The sequence below is a fragment of the Gorilla gorilla genome, chromosome 18 (genome assembly GCF_029281585.2).
Source record: "Gorilla gorilla gorilla isolate KB3781 chromosome 18, NHGRI_mGorGor1-v2.1_pri, whole genome shotgun sequence".
NCBI lineage: Eukaryota > Metazoa > Chordata > Mammalia > Primates > Hominidae > Gorilla > Gorilla gorilla.
The window spans coordinates 86442206-86457721 of NC_073242.2; the positions used below are offsets into that span (position 1 = coordinate 86442206).

The following is a 15516-nucleotide window of genomic DNA, read 5'->3' on the forward strand; positions in this document are numbered from 1 at the left end:
GAGCATGTGTTATTTTTATAATAAAAAAGAAGCTGGAAAAAGGTGTCGGTGAACTGGAACCCCTGGACACATTTCTCAGCCCAGCTGGGGAGATGCTTGTGGTTCTGGAGAGACAGGACCACAGTCAGGGCTTGACGTTGTTTGCCAGGGGATAGGGTGTGAGGCTGGGTAGGCTCTGGATGGCCTCTCCCTCCCCAGGAGCCAGCTCTGAATGTCATTGCCTAACTTTGAGAAGATAGGGATGCTGCTTCCAGGAGGCCTGCCAGCTTGTATACCTGACCAAGGAGAATGGAACCCCACCCAGTGCCTGGACAAACAGGACAAAATCACCTGCAGAAACAGCTCCTACCAGACATGAGATTAAATCAAATGGAAACTTAGCTTTCACAATGTCAGTTTCTTTTTCTTTCCTTTTACTTATTGACTTTTAATTCTCCCTTGTCCCAGATGAATCACAAAACCTGTTATCAGAGATTTCCTCTGATTACCTTGCCTCTGGGGAGGGAGGCAAAGGCTTTCACTTTCCTTTTTTGTACCTTTCATAATAAGGTTTGAATTTTCTAACCTTGTATATCTCTTTTCCCGGTTTCTGCCCCCACTTCCTCCTCCTGCAGGCATTAGGTCTCTGACCAGAGATCCTGCCTTTTGGGGGGTTTTCTTCTTGGAATCTCAGTGTACATGTATTAAAAGGAAACAAAAACTGCAGTCAATGTTATATAATTTTTTAAAAATACCAAAGTGCTGGATTTCAATACTTTTCTATTTTTTACAGTGCATACATATATATGTATATATATGTGTGTGTATATATATCCCCCCCACAGGGATTACATTTGCATAATTTAACTTTCAAAAGGTACAAAGTAAGAATAAACAGATGAAAACTTTCCTTCCATCCCTGACTCCTGCTTCCTTCCCCAGAGGCAAGCCCTGCGGTACTGGTTCCTCATGTAGCCCTCCAGGAAATTTTCTGCATATACAAGCTGATGTATACAGGCATTCCCACCTTCCCCCATCCTTCTCCTTAAACTGTCATCTTCTATGCATACTGGCCTTGTTCTTTTTCCTCCTCCACTTAACAATGTATCTTGGTGGTTGTTTGCAAGAGCACAGAAATGCCTATAAAATCTGGTCATTTTACAGAAGGGGAAACTGAGGCCCAGAGAGGTCTAGAACCCAGTCTTGAATCACGGTTCAGCGCTCCTTCTTCAAGCTGAAGGTGAAATGGGTAGGGATAAACTTTTCCTGCTCAGACACATCCTTTTACAAGGCTCCTTCACTGAGTGAAATGGAACTTAAGCCAAGATTTATTTGTTTGTTTGTCTTAGGCGCCTCGGATTCTCAGAAGGAAAACAGGAAACTAGTGCCTGGCTCCCTCAGAGATGGCTGCCTTCCAGCCCAAACAGGGGTCTGGTCTGTGGAACTCCCTCCAGCTCTGCCACGATAACTGTGTGGCCTCCGGTGGGTCGCCTCCCCTCTCTACATCTCCCCAGCTGGAATTTGTTGCTCTCTCTTCTGGGTTTCCACAAAATGGTTTATAACCATTTCAACCAACCCCCTAACTTTCTCTTCTCACCCTTAAATCATCTTTCGTTAACTGAGCATTTACGATGTTCCGGGGCTGTGTCCAGTACTTTTCATGTGTTGAAGTCTCAAAACAATATTGAGAGGTAGGGGGAATTTTTTTTTTTATGAATAAGAAAACCGAGGCTGGCTCATGCCTGTAATTCCAGCACTTTGGGAGGCCAAGGTGGGCAGATTACTTGAAGTCAAGAGTTTGAGACCAGCCTGGGCAACATGGTGAGACCTCGTCTCTAAAAAACAACAACAACAACAACAACAAACCACACACACACACACACACACACACACACACACACACACACACACACACAATCCTGAGGCTTAAAGAGGTAAAAGAACTTCCCTTCTTCCCTTATATCACACAGTTAGTGTTGAAGGCAGAAATCATACCAGGGCAGCTCTGCCAACTCAGAGTTCCTAATGTAATCCACTTCTCCCTTGCACCTAGATATTAAAGTGTGAGCTTAGTCATCCCAAAAAGGCTGGGCCCAGAGAAGGAAGGCAGATTGCCCAAAGACACACAGCTACTGGGGCTGAGTGGGAAGTGGAACGTTTCTTAGGCTTTTTGGATATTTATCATGTGCTGGATGCTGGTGACATGGAGATGAATAGAACACCTTCTGTTTGCTCCCAAGTTGCTCAGGGGATCTTCTCATCTGTATAATGGTTGGAGTTAGGTGTTGGCCAGCACCTACCTGGCTTAGACCATTGGTGCCTCCAGAGTGATGAGCAATAGCTAGGCACCAGGCACTGTGCAGTTTGCATGTGTATTCTTCACAGCAACCTAAGAAAACAGGTGCCCTTGTCCCATTTTACAGACGAGGAAACTGAGGCATGGAGAGGCGAAGGAGCAGCAGCCCTGGCACCAGAGCTCTGGTCTGGCCCAGCCTAGTCCTAGCTATCCCACAGCTCTATCTCCTTGGCTTGGGAACTACAGGGCACTGTGAATGAGTATGGGGGAAGGTAGTGTATAAATCATACCTCCGATTATTATTATCAGTGGGGTATTAGCACTGGAGGGGCATCATCAGGTCTGGGTGGGAAGAGTGGATGTTTGGACAGAGGCCCTTTCCTGGCCTTTCATCATCCAAAACAGAGCGGCCAAACTCCTTCCTCAGACAGGAAGGTGACTCAGATGTTCCTCTAGGAAAGTCCAAGTCCAGCTGGGAGCCCAGAAACTCCCACTGGCCCTCCCAGAAGCTCCTTGGTTTCTCTCCACAGCATGGTCTGAGAGGAAAGTTCCCAGGTGATTTCTCTGGCAGGGAGACATAGAGCTTTCAGCAGCTGAAGAACAATCAGAAAAAATTTTTTAAAAATCTCAATCCTAGGATCCCTAGATATGGGGAAACTGAGGCCACAGAGAGGCAGTGGTTTACCCAAAGTCCCACAGAAAGTTAGGGGCGGAGGCCAGTCCTATCTGGAACGTGGAACGGCACTGGCCAAGGCTGCTGTGTGCTGGAGGCTGAGGACACTGTGATGGGCCAGGCCCAGGGCCTGCCGGGAAGTGCTTCTGGCTCAGCAGGGGGCGAGGCCCTGGCTGGGCAAAGGCTGCATGGCATGTCCACTCTGTGCTGGAGGGAAGTGGCTGCCCAATGGCCCAGAGGAGGACACCATGAAATTCTGTCTGGTGTGTGTGCACATGCAGGGGACATATCAGGGCTCTCAGATTGGGGTCTGGAAAGATGCATTTTGCCAGGTGGAGAAGGGAGGAAGGACTTTCCTGTAGGAGGGAACAGCATGAGCTGAGGCTCAGAGGTGTGCACTTTGCCCAGGGACTGTGAGGAGCAGTGGAATGTATGAGTTGAGAACATGGATGTTGGAATCAGACTAGTTAAGTTTGAATCCTGGCTCTATCACCTACACCTGTACACCTTGGCAAGCATTCTAACCTCTTGGTGCCTCAGTTTCCTTCTCTGTTTTTTGTTTGTTTGTTTTTGAGATGGAGTCTCACTCTCGCCCCGGTTGGAGTGCAATGGCGTGGTCTCGGCTCACTGCAACCTCCACCTCCCAGGCTCAAGCAATTCTCGTGCCTCAGCCTCTCGAGTAGCTGAGGCTACAGGCATGCACCACCATGTCTCGCTAAATTTTTTGTATATTTTGTAGAGATGGGGTTTCTCCATGTTGACCAGGCTGGTCTTGAACTCCTGACCTCAAGCAATCCACTGGCCTCGGCCTCCCAAAGTGCTGGGATTACAGGCGTGAGCCACTGCACCCAGCCTCAGTTTCCTTCTCTGTAAAATGGAGAGAAAAATAGTACCTACCTCAAAAGATTTTTGTGATAATTAAATAAATTAATCCACATAAAAGGCCTAAACAGAGATAGGCACATAGTTATTAATTGCTATTTTGAACATTGTATTCGGGTTCAGCGTGGTCCAGAACTAGATCTGGATTCTCCTTCTGTGCTCTTACCTCTGCACTCAGTTCCATTTTGCTATTTTGGGGCTCCAAGAAACCCTTCTCACAACCTCACTCAGTGTTGCAGACCCCTGAAGGGTGGTATGGAGAAAGGGCAATCCGGGAAAGAGGGCTTGTGGGGCTTTTGGAAAATTCCCAGCTGTGGGACTGGGATCCAACCCTAGAGGTTAGGACAAGAGGGAGGAGGTTTCTCTAGGAAGATGGGAGTTGAGGAAGGGGGGCTGCCCCAGATGGAGCAGAGAGACACCCCCGCCCCCTGCAGGGGCCCTCTTGCCTCTGCTCTGGAAGGACAGGTCTGCCAGAGAGGGAGGTCACAGATTTACACGCATCTGTAACACAGAAAGAATTTGCATGGGCCTCCCAGGCAGGGACACAGAATACCCAGAATAGCAGGAATAGCTGGGCTGGGAATAGCAGGGGAGGGCAGAGTGGCGCTCGGGACTCTTTGAGCAGCTCAGCCTCCTGCCCTGGTTTGGGGGTCCTCTGTCCCTCCTGCAGCCGGCGCTCTGCCATCCTTCTGACCCAGCTGCTCTCTGGGTCTGCATCTTTTTCTATAGTGGCTGCTGCTACATTCTCCTTAGGTCAGCCACGGCTCCCACTTCCTCACGTCCTTCCCTGTGGATGGCTCCAGTTTCTGCCTTCCCTGGGGTGGGTGGGGGATGGGGTCTTGGCTTCTGTGCCATTCCCTTCCCCATGTCAGAAGCACAGCGGGGGCCGGACGTGGTGGCTCACGCCTGTAATCTCAGCACTTTGGGAGGCCGAGGTGGGCAGATCACCTGAGGTCAGGAGTTTGAGACTGGCCTAGACAACTGGCGAAACCCTGTCTCTATTAGAAATGCAAAAATTTGCTGGGCGTGGTGGTGGGTGCCTATAATTCCAGCTACTCAGGAGGCTGAGGCAGGAGAATCGCTTGAACCCGGGAGGTGGAGATTGCAGTGAGCCGAGATTGGGCCACTGCACTCCACCCTGGGTGACAGAGCAAGACTCTATCTCAAAAAAAAAAAAAAAAAATCTTTGCTATTGTAAATAGTGCTGCAATAAACATACGTGTGCATGTGTACTTATAGTAGAATGATTTATAATCCTTTGGGCATATTCCCAGTTGATAGACTGGATAAAGAAAATGGGGCACATATACACCATGGAATACTTTGCAACCATAAAAAAGAATGAGATCATGTCCTTTTCAGGTACATGGATGAAGCTAGAAGCCATCATTCTCAGTAAACTAACACAGGAACAGAAAACCAAACACCACATGTTCTCACTCATAAGTGGGAATTGAACAATGAGAACACATGGACACAGGGAGGGGAACATCACCCACTGGGGCCTGTCAGGGGGTGGGGGCAAGGGGAGGGATAGCATTAGGACAAATACCTAATGCATGCAGGGCTTAAAACCAAGATGACAGGTTGATAAGGGCAGCAAACCACCATGGCACATGTATACCTATGTAACAAACCTGCACATTCTGCACATGTATCCCAGAACTTAAAGTTAAAAAAAAAAAAAAAGAAGCACAGCAGGGGTGGGTTAGAGGGGCAGGCAACCCTAACACATTCTTCCAGAGGAGTGCCTTCCCAGTGATTGTCTTTTCAACCTTGTAATGATTTAATATCTCATTTATTTATGTATTATAACAAAAATACTAAATTTACTATTCAATCAACCTTGTAATGATTTAATATCTCATTTATTTATGTATTATAACAAAAATACTAAATTTACTTTTCAATCAACCTTACATGGGCATGATATAACAGTGAAATGTAAGCCTCCCTCCCTGTCCCTGGCCTCTAGTTACCCTCTCCAGAGGTAAGGACTTTTGCCAGTTTTTTCAACAACGGTTTCTATGGTGATTTATGGATTTGAGAGTTTTTGAGATGCTGATGAAAAGTCCCTAGAGGAAGCAATAGGAAAGCAAGATCATGAAATGCCCAGAAAACATAGTCAGACAGAGAATCTTTTCTCTGGGCCATCTTCCTTTGCAAACAGTGGTGAAAGCTCCCTGTCCTGTATCATCCCAGCTAAGCACCTCTTCCTGGTGTGAGAAACTGACTGTGATTCTGCTCTGTGGGTCTCCAAATCTGATGAGACAGGTTATCACTCCATTCCAGATTGATCCTACTGATTGAGTTCCCAAACCAGCCCATTACATTAACCACTGGGAGGTCTGGGTGACTACTATTGGTTCCGGCTATAACCCCTAGTCCAATTGGTTGTGGCCTTGGTGGTGGGTTACTGGTTTCTAGTATTGTAGGCCTATAGGTACATGTAACCCCTGTCCTTCTTTTCCTACATATATGATAGTATACTGAACAAATTGTTCTAAGTGTTCTCTACAAGTGACTTGGGCCACTCTCACCAGTTCTCTTTAACATTGCACTAGAGGTGGAAGCCAGTGCAATAAGTCACGGAAAAGAAATAAAAGTCATAAGGATTTGGGGGGGAAGCAAAATTCATTATTATTGTTATTATTATTAGAGACAGGGTCTTGCTTTGCTACCCAGGATGGAGTGCAGTAGTGCAGTCATGGCTCACCACAGCTTCAAACTTCTGGGCTCAAGTGATCCTCCTACGTCAGGCTTCGAAGTAGTTGGGACTACAGGCTGATCTTGAACTGGGCTCAAGAGTTCCTCCCACCTTGGCCTCCCAAAATGCAAGCCACCACGCTCAGCTCCAAACTATCATTATTTACATGACATGATTAGGTACAGAGAAATTTCCAGTAAGTCTACAGACAAGCTACTGGAATCAATAAGTGAATCTGTGCAGAAGTTGATCTTGGTTGAAAAAGAAAGAAAACAAACAAACAAAAATAAGTGAATTTGGAATGGCTGCTGCATCCAAGGTTAATCTTTAAAAGTTAATTATATTTTTATAAATAAGCAACATATATAGACATTTGCATTAAAAAATGAAACAATTGGCAGGACATGGTGGCTCATGCCTGTAATCCCAGCACTTTGGGAGGCTGAGATGGGCAGATCACCTGAGGTCAGGAGTTCGAGACCAGCCTTGCCAACATGGTGAAACCCCAGCTCTACTTAAAATACAAAAAATTAGCTGGGTATGGTGGTGTGCACCTGTAATCCCAGGTACTCGGGAGGCTGAGGCAGGAGAATCGCTTGAACCTGGGAGGCAGAGGTTGCAGTGAGCCGAGATCGCGACATTGCACTACAGACTGGGGGACAAGAGCGAGACTTTGTCTCAAAAAAAAAGAAAAGAAAAGAAACATTTTAACTAAAAACTTAAAATGCTATATGATAGAAAAAATGATGAAAAATCTTGAAATAGACCCTTTTCCCAAGATGGCACCAAAGGCAAAGAAGGAAGCTCCTGCCCCCCTAAAGCTGAAGCCAAATCGAAGGCTTTGAAGGCCAAGAAGGCAGTGCTGAAAGGTGTCCACAGCCACAAAAAAAAAGAAGATCTGCACATCACCCATCTTCCCGTGTCCAAGACACTGCAACTCCAGAGGCAGCCCAGATATCCTCAGAAGAGCACCCACCCCAGGAGAAACAAGCTTGACCACTATGTTATCATCAAGTTTCTACTGGCTACTAAGTTTGCCATGAAGAATATAGAAGACAACGTCTGGGCGCGTTGGCTCACGCCTGTAATCCCAGCACTATGGGAGGCTGAGGCGGGCGGATCACGAGGTCAAGAGATTGAGACCATCCTGGCCAACATGGTGAAACTCCGTCGCTACTAAAAATACAAAAATTAGCTGGGCGTGGTGGCATGTGCCTGTAGTCCCAGCTACTTGGGAGGTAGAGGCAGGAGAATCGCTTGAACCCTGGAGAGGCGGAGGTTGCAGTGAGCTGAGATCGTGCCACTGCACTCCAGTCTGGCGACAGAACGAGACTCCGTCTCAAAAAAAAAAAAAAAAAAGAACACACTTGTGTTCATTGTGGATGTTAAAGCCAGCAAGCACCAGATCGAACAGGCTGTGAAGAAGCTCTATGACACTGATGTGGCCAAGGTCATCACTCTGATTCAGCCTGACGGAGAGAAGAAGGCACATGTTCGACTGGCTTCTGATTACGATGCTTTGGATGTTGCCAACAAAGTTGGGATCATCTAAATTGAGTCCGGCTGGCTAACTCTAAATATGTATATCTTTTTGCCTTCCTCCAAAAAAAAACTAGAAATTATTACAATGAAAGACATACCAGACCTCTACACTGAAAACTACAAAGTAATTTTCCAAAAAAGTTAAAGATAGCTAAATAAATGGAGAAACATACCAAAATCGTAGATTGGAAGATTCATATTATAACGAATTTTTCTGATTTCTTCAAATTGATCTATAGACTTAATGTAATTCCAGTAAAATCTCAGAATGATTTTCACTGCAAGCTCATTCTAGAATTTATACGTAGAAGCAGAAAACCAGGAATGGCCAAAGTAATCCTGAAGAATAAGAACAAAGTTGGGGCTGGGCACAGTGGCTCTTGCCTGTAATCCCAGCAGTTTGAGAGGCTGAGGCGGGAAGATCGCTTAAGGCCAAGAGTTCAAGGCCAGCCTGGGCAACATAGCGACACCTCATTTCTATAAATAATTTTAAAAATTAGCCAAGTGTGGTGGAGCATGTCTGTGGTCCCAGCTACTCAGGAGGTCGAGGTGGGAGGATCACTGGAGCCCAGGGGGTCAAGGCTGTCATGAGTCATGATTGTGTCTGCACTCCAGCTTGGGAGACAGAGAGAGACCCCATCTCAAAATAAATAAATACATAAATAATAAATAAATTTTAAATTAATTAAATAAAAATAAAATTAATTAATTAATTAAGAATAAAAGAATGGCCGGGCACTGTGGCTCATGCCTGTAATCCTAGCACTTTGGGAGGCTGAGGTGGGTGGATCACGAGGTCAGGAGATTGAGGCCATCCTGGCTAACACGGTGAAACCCCGCCTCTACTAAAAATACAAAAAAAATTAGCCAGGCGTGTTGGCGGGCGCCTGTAGTCCCAGCTACTTGGGAGGCTGAGGCAGGAGAATGGCATGAACCCAAGTGGCGGAGATTGCAGTGAGCCGAGATCATGCCACTTCACTCCAGCCTGGGCGACAGAGCAAGACTCTGTCTCAAAAAAAATAAATAAAAATAAATAAATAAATAAATGAACAAAGTTGGAGAACTTCATCAAATTCAAGACTTACTATAAATCTGCAGTGCTTTTTTAAAAAGTGGTGTTGCATCAGTCAGTTACCCAAATAGGAAAATATAAATGTTGACCCCTTACCTTACAGTATATACAAAATCAACTTCAGATTTATTGTCGATCTAAATGTGAAGGATAAAACAATAAATATTTTAGAAGAAAACAGGAAAATATCATTGTGGCCTTGAAATAGGCAAATATTTTTTAAATGGTACATCAAAAAACACTAAAACTGGCCGGGGGTGGTGGCTCATGCCTGTAATCCCAGCACTTTGGGAGGCTGAGGCTGATGGATCACTTGAGGTCAGGAGTTCGAAACCAGCCTGGTCAACATGGTAAAACCCCGTCTCTACTAAAATACAAAAATTAGCTGGGCGTGGTGGCGGATGCCTGTAATCCCAGCTACTCAGGAGGCTGAGGCAGGAGAATTGCTTGAACCCAGAAAGCAGAGGTTGTGGTGAGCTGAGATTGCGCCACTGCACTCCAGCCTAGGTGACAGAGTGAGACTCCGTCTCAAAAAACAAACAAACAAAGCACTAAAATCTGGCTCATGCCTGTAATCCCAGCACTTTGGGAGGCCAAGATGGGAGGATCACTTGAAGCCAGGAGTTTGAGACCAGCCTGGGCAACGTGGCGAAACCCTGTCTCTCCTAAAAATACAAAAATTACCCAGGCATGGTGGCATGTGCCCATAGTCTTAGCTACTCAGGAGGCTGAGGTGGGAAAATCACTTGAACCCAGGAGGCTGAGGCTGCAGTGAGCTGAGATTGTGCCCCTGTACTCCAGCCTGGGAGACAGAGTGAGACTGTCTCAAAAATAAATAAATAAATAAATAAATAAATAAAAAACAGATAAACAAATAAAAACCCACTAAAACCATAAAGGAACAAAAATGGATAAGTTAGACTACATTAAAACTAAAACTTATGCTTATCAAAAGACATTGTCAAGAAAGTGAAAAGTTGGCCAGGCGCGGTGGCTCACGCCTGTAATCCCAGCACTTTGGGAGGCTGAGGTGGGCAAATCACAAGGTCAGGAGATCGAGACCATCCTGGCTAACACAGTGAAACCCCGTCTCTACTAAAAATGCAAAAAATTAGCCAGGCATGGTGGCAGGTGCCTGTAGTCCCAGCTACTGGGGAGGCTGAGGCGGAGAATGGCGTGAACCCGGGAGGCAGAGCTTGCAGTGAGCTGAGATTGCACCACTGCACTCCAGCCTGGGTGACAGAGCGAGAGTCCATCTCGAAAAAAAAAAAAAAAAAAAAAAAGAAAAGAAAAATCAAGCCAAAGAGTGGAAAAAAATAATTTCATTTAGTTTTATTTTTTTGTAGACAGGGTCTTGCTATGTTGCTTAGGGTGGTCTTGAACTCCTGGCCTCACATGATTCTTTCACCTCGGCCTCCCAAAGGGATTACAGGCAAGAGCCACTGTGACTGGCTTGGAAAACATAATTTCTTAGAAAAAAAACTTCTACAAAAATCAATAAGAAAACAACAGACTACTTAAGGGGAAAAAAGGGCAAAAATATTTGAATCAGCATTTCACAAAGAGGATTCCCAAATAGCCAAAAACCAAAAGAGAAAAACTTAAAATAGTGTTCACTTTCACAACCATAATAAGGAACCACTACACACCCAGCAAAATGGCTGAACAGATGCCCAATGTCGGCAAGGAAGTAGAGTATCTTAGTCCATTTCATGCTGCTATAACAAAATACCCAAGACTTGGCAATTTATAAAGAACAGAGATTTATTTCACACAGTTCTGGAGACAGGGAAGTCCAAGGTCGAGGGAATTGCATCGGACCAGGGCCTTCTTGCTGCATCATCCCATAGTGGAAAGTGAAATGACAGAAGTGCTCATGTGAGAGAAAAGGGAAGGAGGTAGAACTCACCCTTTTATCATGAACCAACTCCAGTGATAACTAAATCACTCCTACCATAATGACATTATTCATGAAGGCAGAGCCCTCATGGTCTCTAATCACCTCTTAAATGACCCACCTCTCAACACTGTTGCTTTGGGGATTAAGTTTCCAAGACATGAACTTTGGGGGACACATTCAAATCATAGCATAGGGAAAGTAGAAATTTCATATACTGCCAAAGGACATGTAAATTGGTAGAGAACCTGGCAAAAGTCTTTGGCAGTATCTGCTAAAGCAGAATATATGCATACTCATGACCCAGATGTTCTACTCCTAGATATACACTCAACAGAAATGGGTACATATGGGCTAGGCATGGTGGCTCATGCCTGTAATCTCACCCATTTGGGAGGCTGAGGTGAAAGCATCCTTTTAGGCCAGGAGTTAGAGATCAGATTTGGCAACATAGCAAGACCTCATCTCTGCAAAATTATTATTTTTTTTAAGTTAGCCTGGTGGCATGTGCCTGTAGTCCTGGCGACTCAGGACTTTGTGATTACAATGAGCTGTGATTGCACCACTGCATTCCAGCCTGGGTGAGAGAGCAAGACCCCATCTCCAAAAGACAATGAAAAAGTTTACAGATGTTTACTGCATGACATATACAAGAATGTTCACAGTAACAGTATTTATAATAACTCTACACTGGAAACTACTCAAATATCTATCAATAGTAGAATGAATAAACAAACTGGTTTATTTACGTATTTGTGGTTTATCTTTTTTTTTTTTTTTGAGATGGAGTCTTGCTCTGTTGCCCAGGCTGGAGTGCAGTGGCGCGATCTCAGCTCACTGCAACCTCTGCCTCCCGGGTTTAAGCAATTCTCCTGCCTCAGCCTCCCGAGTAGCTGGGACTACAGGTGCATGCCACCACACCCGACTAAGTTTTTCTATTTTTAGTCGAGATGGCGTTTCACTGTGTTAGCCAGGATGGTCTCGATCTCCTGACCTTGTGATCCACCCACCTCAGCCTCCCAAAGTGCTGGGATTACAGGTGTGAGCCACCGTGCTTGGCCAGTTTATCTTTTTGAACTATTTTTGTTTTAGTCAGGTCTTTTTATTTTATTCCATTTTATTTTTAAGTGTACAATTCAATGATTTTTTAGTAAATTTACAGAGTTGTGCAATCATCACCATAATTCAATTTTAGAACATTCCATTACTCAAGAAAGATCCCTCATGACTATTAACAGTCACTCCCTTTTCTAACCAGCCCCAGTCAACTGTTGTTAATCTAATTGCTATCTCTGTAGATTTGCCCTTTCTGGACATTTCAAATAAATTGAATTATCCAATATGTGGCTTTTTATGTGTGGCTACTTTCACTTAGTATAGTGTTTTTTTTTTTTTTTTTTTGAGACGGAGTCTCGCTCTGTCGCCCAGGCTGGAGTGCAGTGGTGCAATCTCGGCTCACTGCAAGCTCCGCCTCCCGGGTTCACGCCATTCTCCTGCCTCAGCCTCCCGAGTAGCTGGGACTACAGGCGCCCGCCACTGCGCCCGGCTAATTTTTTGTATTTTTGGTAGAGATGGGGTTTCACCGTGGTCTCGATCTCCTGACCTCGTGATCCGCCCACCTCGGCCTCCCAAAGTGCTGGGATTACAGGCGTGAGCCACCGCGCCCGGCCAGTATAGTGTTTTTGATGTTCATCCATGTTTTAGCATGTACCAGCACTTCATTCTTTTTAATGGCTGAATAGTATTCCATTGTACGGACATACCATATTTTGTTTATCAACTCATCAACCGATGAACATTTTGGTTTCCATTTTTTGCCTACTGAGAGTAATGCTGCTATGAACATTCCTATAACAAGTCTTTGTGTGAACATGTCTTTTCGTTTCTCATGGACAAATGTTCCCAGGAGGGCAATTGACAGGTCATATGGAAAATTTATGTTTAAATTTTAAGGAGACTGACAAACTGTTTTCCAAACTGGGTGCACCATTTTACATTCCCATAATTAATTTATAAGGGTTTTACTTTCTCCACATCCTTGCAAACACTTGTTATTATGTCCTTTAAAAAAAAATTATAGCTGTACTTGCGGTATAAAATGGCATCTCTTGTGGTTTGTATTTCCCTAATGAATAAAAATATTGAACATCTTACCATGTGCTTATTAGCCATTCATATATCTTCCTTGGCAAAATATATATTCAATTATTATATCTACTTTTAAAATTGGATTATTTAACTTCTTGATATTGAGTTGTAAGTATTCTATATATTTTGGATACGTGTCTTTAAGCAGACATATAATTTGCAAATACATTCTTCCAATGTTTAGATTTCCTTAATGGTGTGTTGTAAAGCTTTTAATTTTGATGAAATCCAATTTATCAATTTTTAAAATTTTATGGATTGTGCTTTTGCTGTCATAGCTATGAAATCTTTGCCTAACCCAAAGTCACAACAATTTTCTTCTAAACGTTTTATAATTTTAACTCTATATTTAGTTCTCTGATCCATTTTTAGTTTAGTTTTGCCTATAGTGTGATATAGGGATCTAACTTTATTCTTCGGCACATGGATATTCCATTGTTCCATCATCATTTGTTGAAAAGACTATTCTTTTTCTGTGGCATTGCCTTGGCTCCTCTGTTGAAAATCAACCGGTATCAGTGTTAAGGGTGTATTTCTGGGCTTTCACTTCTGTTCTGTTGATCTATATGTCTATCCTTATTCAGTGCCACACTCTCTTGTCTACTGTGGATTTATAGTAAGTTTTGAAATTGGGAAATTATGTCTTCTAGCTTTGTCACTCTTTTTCAAAATTGTTTTTGCTATTCTAGGCCCTTTGCCTTTTAAAATAAATTTTAGAAATAGCCAGTCAATTTTTGCAAAAAAAAAAAAAAAAAAAAAAAGCCTGCTTGGATTTTGAGAAGAATTGAATTGGATCTATAGATGAAATAGAGGAGAAATTCCTTATTAATAATGAGTCTTCTGATTTGTAGAGAATGTCTATTTATTTAGACCTTCTTTAATTTCTCTCAGCAAAGATTTGTAATTTTCAGTGTAACAATATTACATGTCTGTTAAATTTATTCAGAAGTTTTTTGTTTTTTTTTTTTTTTGAGAGAGAGTCTCGCTCTGTCACCCAGGCTGGAGTGCAATGGCATGATCTCAGCTCACTTCAACCTCCACCTCATGGGTTCAAGCAATTCTCATGCCTCAGCCTCCTGAGTAGCTGGGATTACAGGTACGTGCCAACACATGTGGCTAATTTTTGTATTTTTAGTAGAGGTGGGGTTTTACCATGTTGGCCGGGCTGATCTTGAACTCCTGACCTCAAGTGATCCTCCCGCCTTGGCTTCCCAAAATGCTGGGATTGTTGGCATGAGCCACTGCACCCGGCCCTAAAGTATTTTATACTTTTTGATATTATTGTGAATAGAATTATTTTCCTAATTGTATTTTTGATTGTTCCTGAGTAGTATATATAAATACAATTGATTTTTTTTTTTGAGACGGAGTCTTGCTCTGTTGCCCAGGCTGGAGTGTGATGGCACAATCTCGGCTCACTGCAACCTCCACCTCTCAGGTTCAAGTAATTCTCCTGCCTCAGCTTCCCAAGTAGCTGGGATTACAGGTGCCTGCCACCACGACTGGCTAATTTTTGTATTTTTAGCAGAGATGAGGTTTCACCATATTGGCCAGGATGGTCTTGAACTCCTGACCTTATGATCCGTCCACCTCAGCCTCCCAAAGTGCTGGGATTACAGGCGTGAGCCACCGAGCCCAGCCACATTGATTTTTAAATACTGTTCTTCTATCCTGCAACCTTGTTCTACTCCTTCATTGTTTTTTTGTTTGTTTGTTTCCTTTTTTCTTTTTCTTTTTTTTTTTTTTTTTTTGAGACCTTTGTCACCCAGGCTGGAGTGCAATGGCTCAATCTCGGCTCACTGCAACCTCTGCATCCAGGGTTAGTTAAAGTGATTCTCCTGCCTCAGCCTCCCAAGTAGCTGGGATTACAGGTGCCTGCCACCATGCCCGGTTAATTTTTGTATTTTTAGTAGAGACGGGGTTTCACCATGTTGGCCGGGCTGGTCTCAAACTCCTGACCTCAAGTGATTTGCCCACCTTGGCCTCCCAACGTGCTGGGATTACAGGCATGAGCCACCGCATCTGGCCTGCCTTCATTGTTTGGTAGGCTTTGATTGCAGTTCTTTTAGGATTTTCTTTGTATAAGATGATATCATCTGTAAATGGGAATAGTTCTTCCTTTCTGACCTGATTGCCTTTTTTGTTGCCTAATTGCCTGGTTAGAACCTCCAATAACATGTTGAATAGAAATGGCCAAAGCAGACATTCTTGTTTTATTCCTGATCTTAGGGGAAAATCATTCAGTCTTTTACCACTAAGACTGATGTCAGTAGTTTTTCACAGATGCCTTTTATCAGCTTGAGATCCCTTCTATTCCTAG

At 43.9% G+C, this 15516-nt stretch overlaps 1 pseudogene; it reads left to right on the forward strand.

Moving 5' to 3' along the window:
- The first annotated feature begins 7316 nt into the window (after nt 1-7316).
- Nucleotides 7317-8089, forward strand: LOC129527383 (large ribosomal subunit protein uL23-like; annotated as a pseudogene).
- Nucleotides 8090-15516: the final 7427 nt, after the last annotated feature.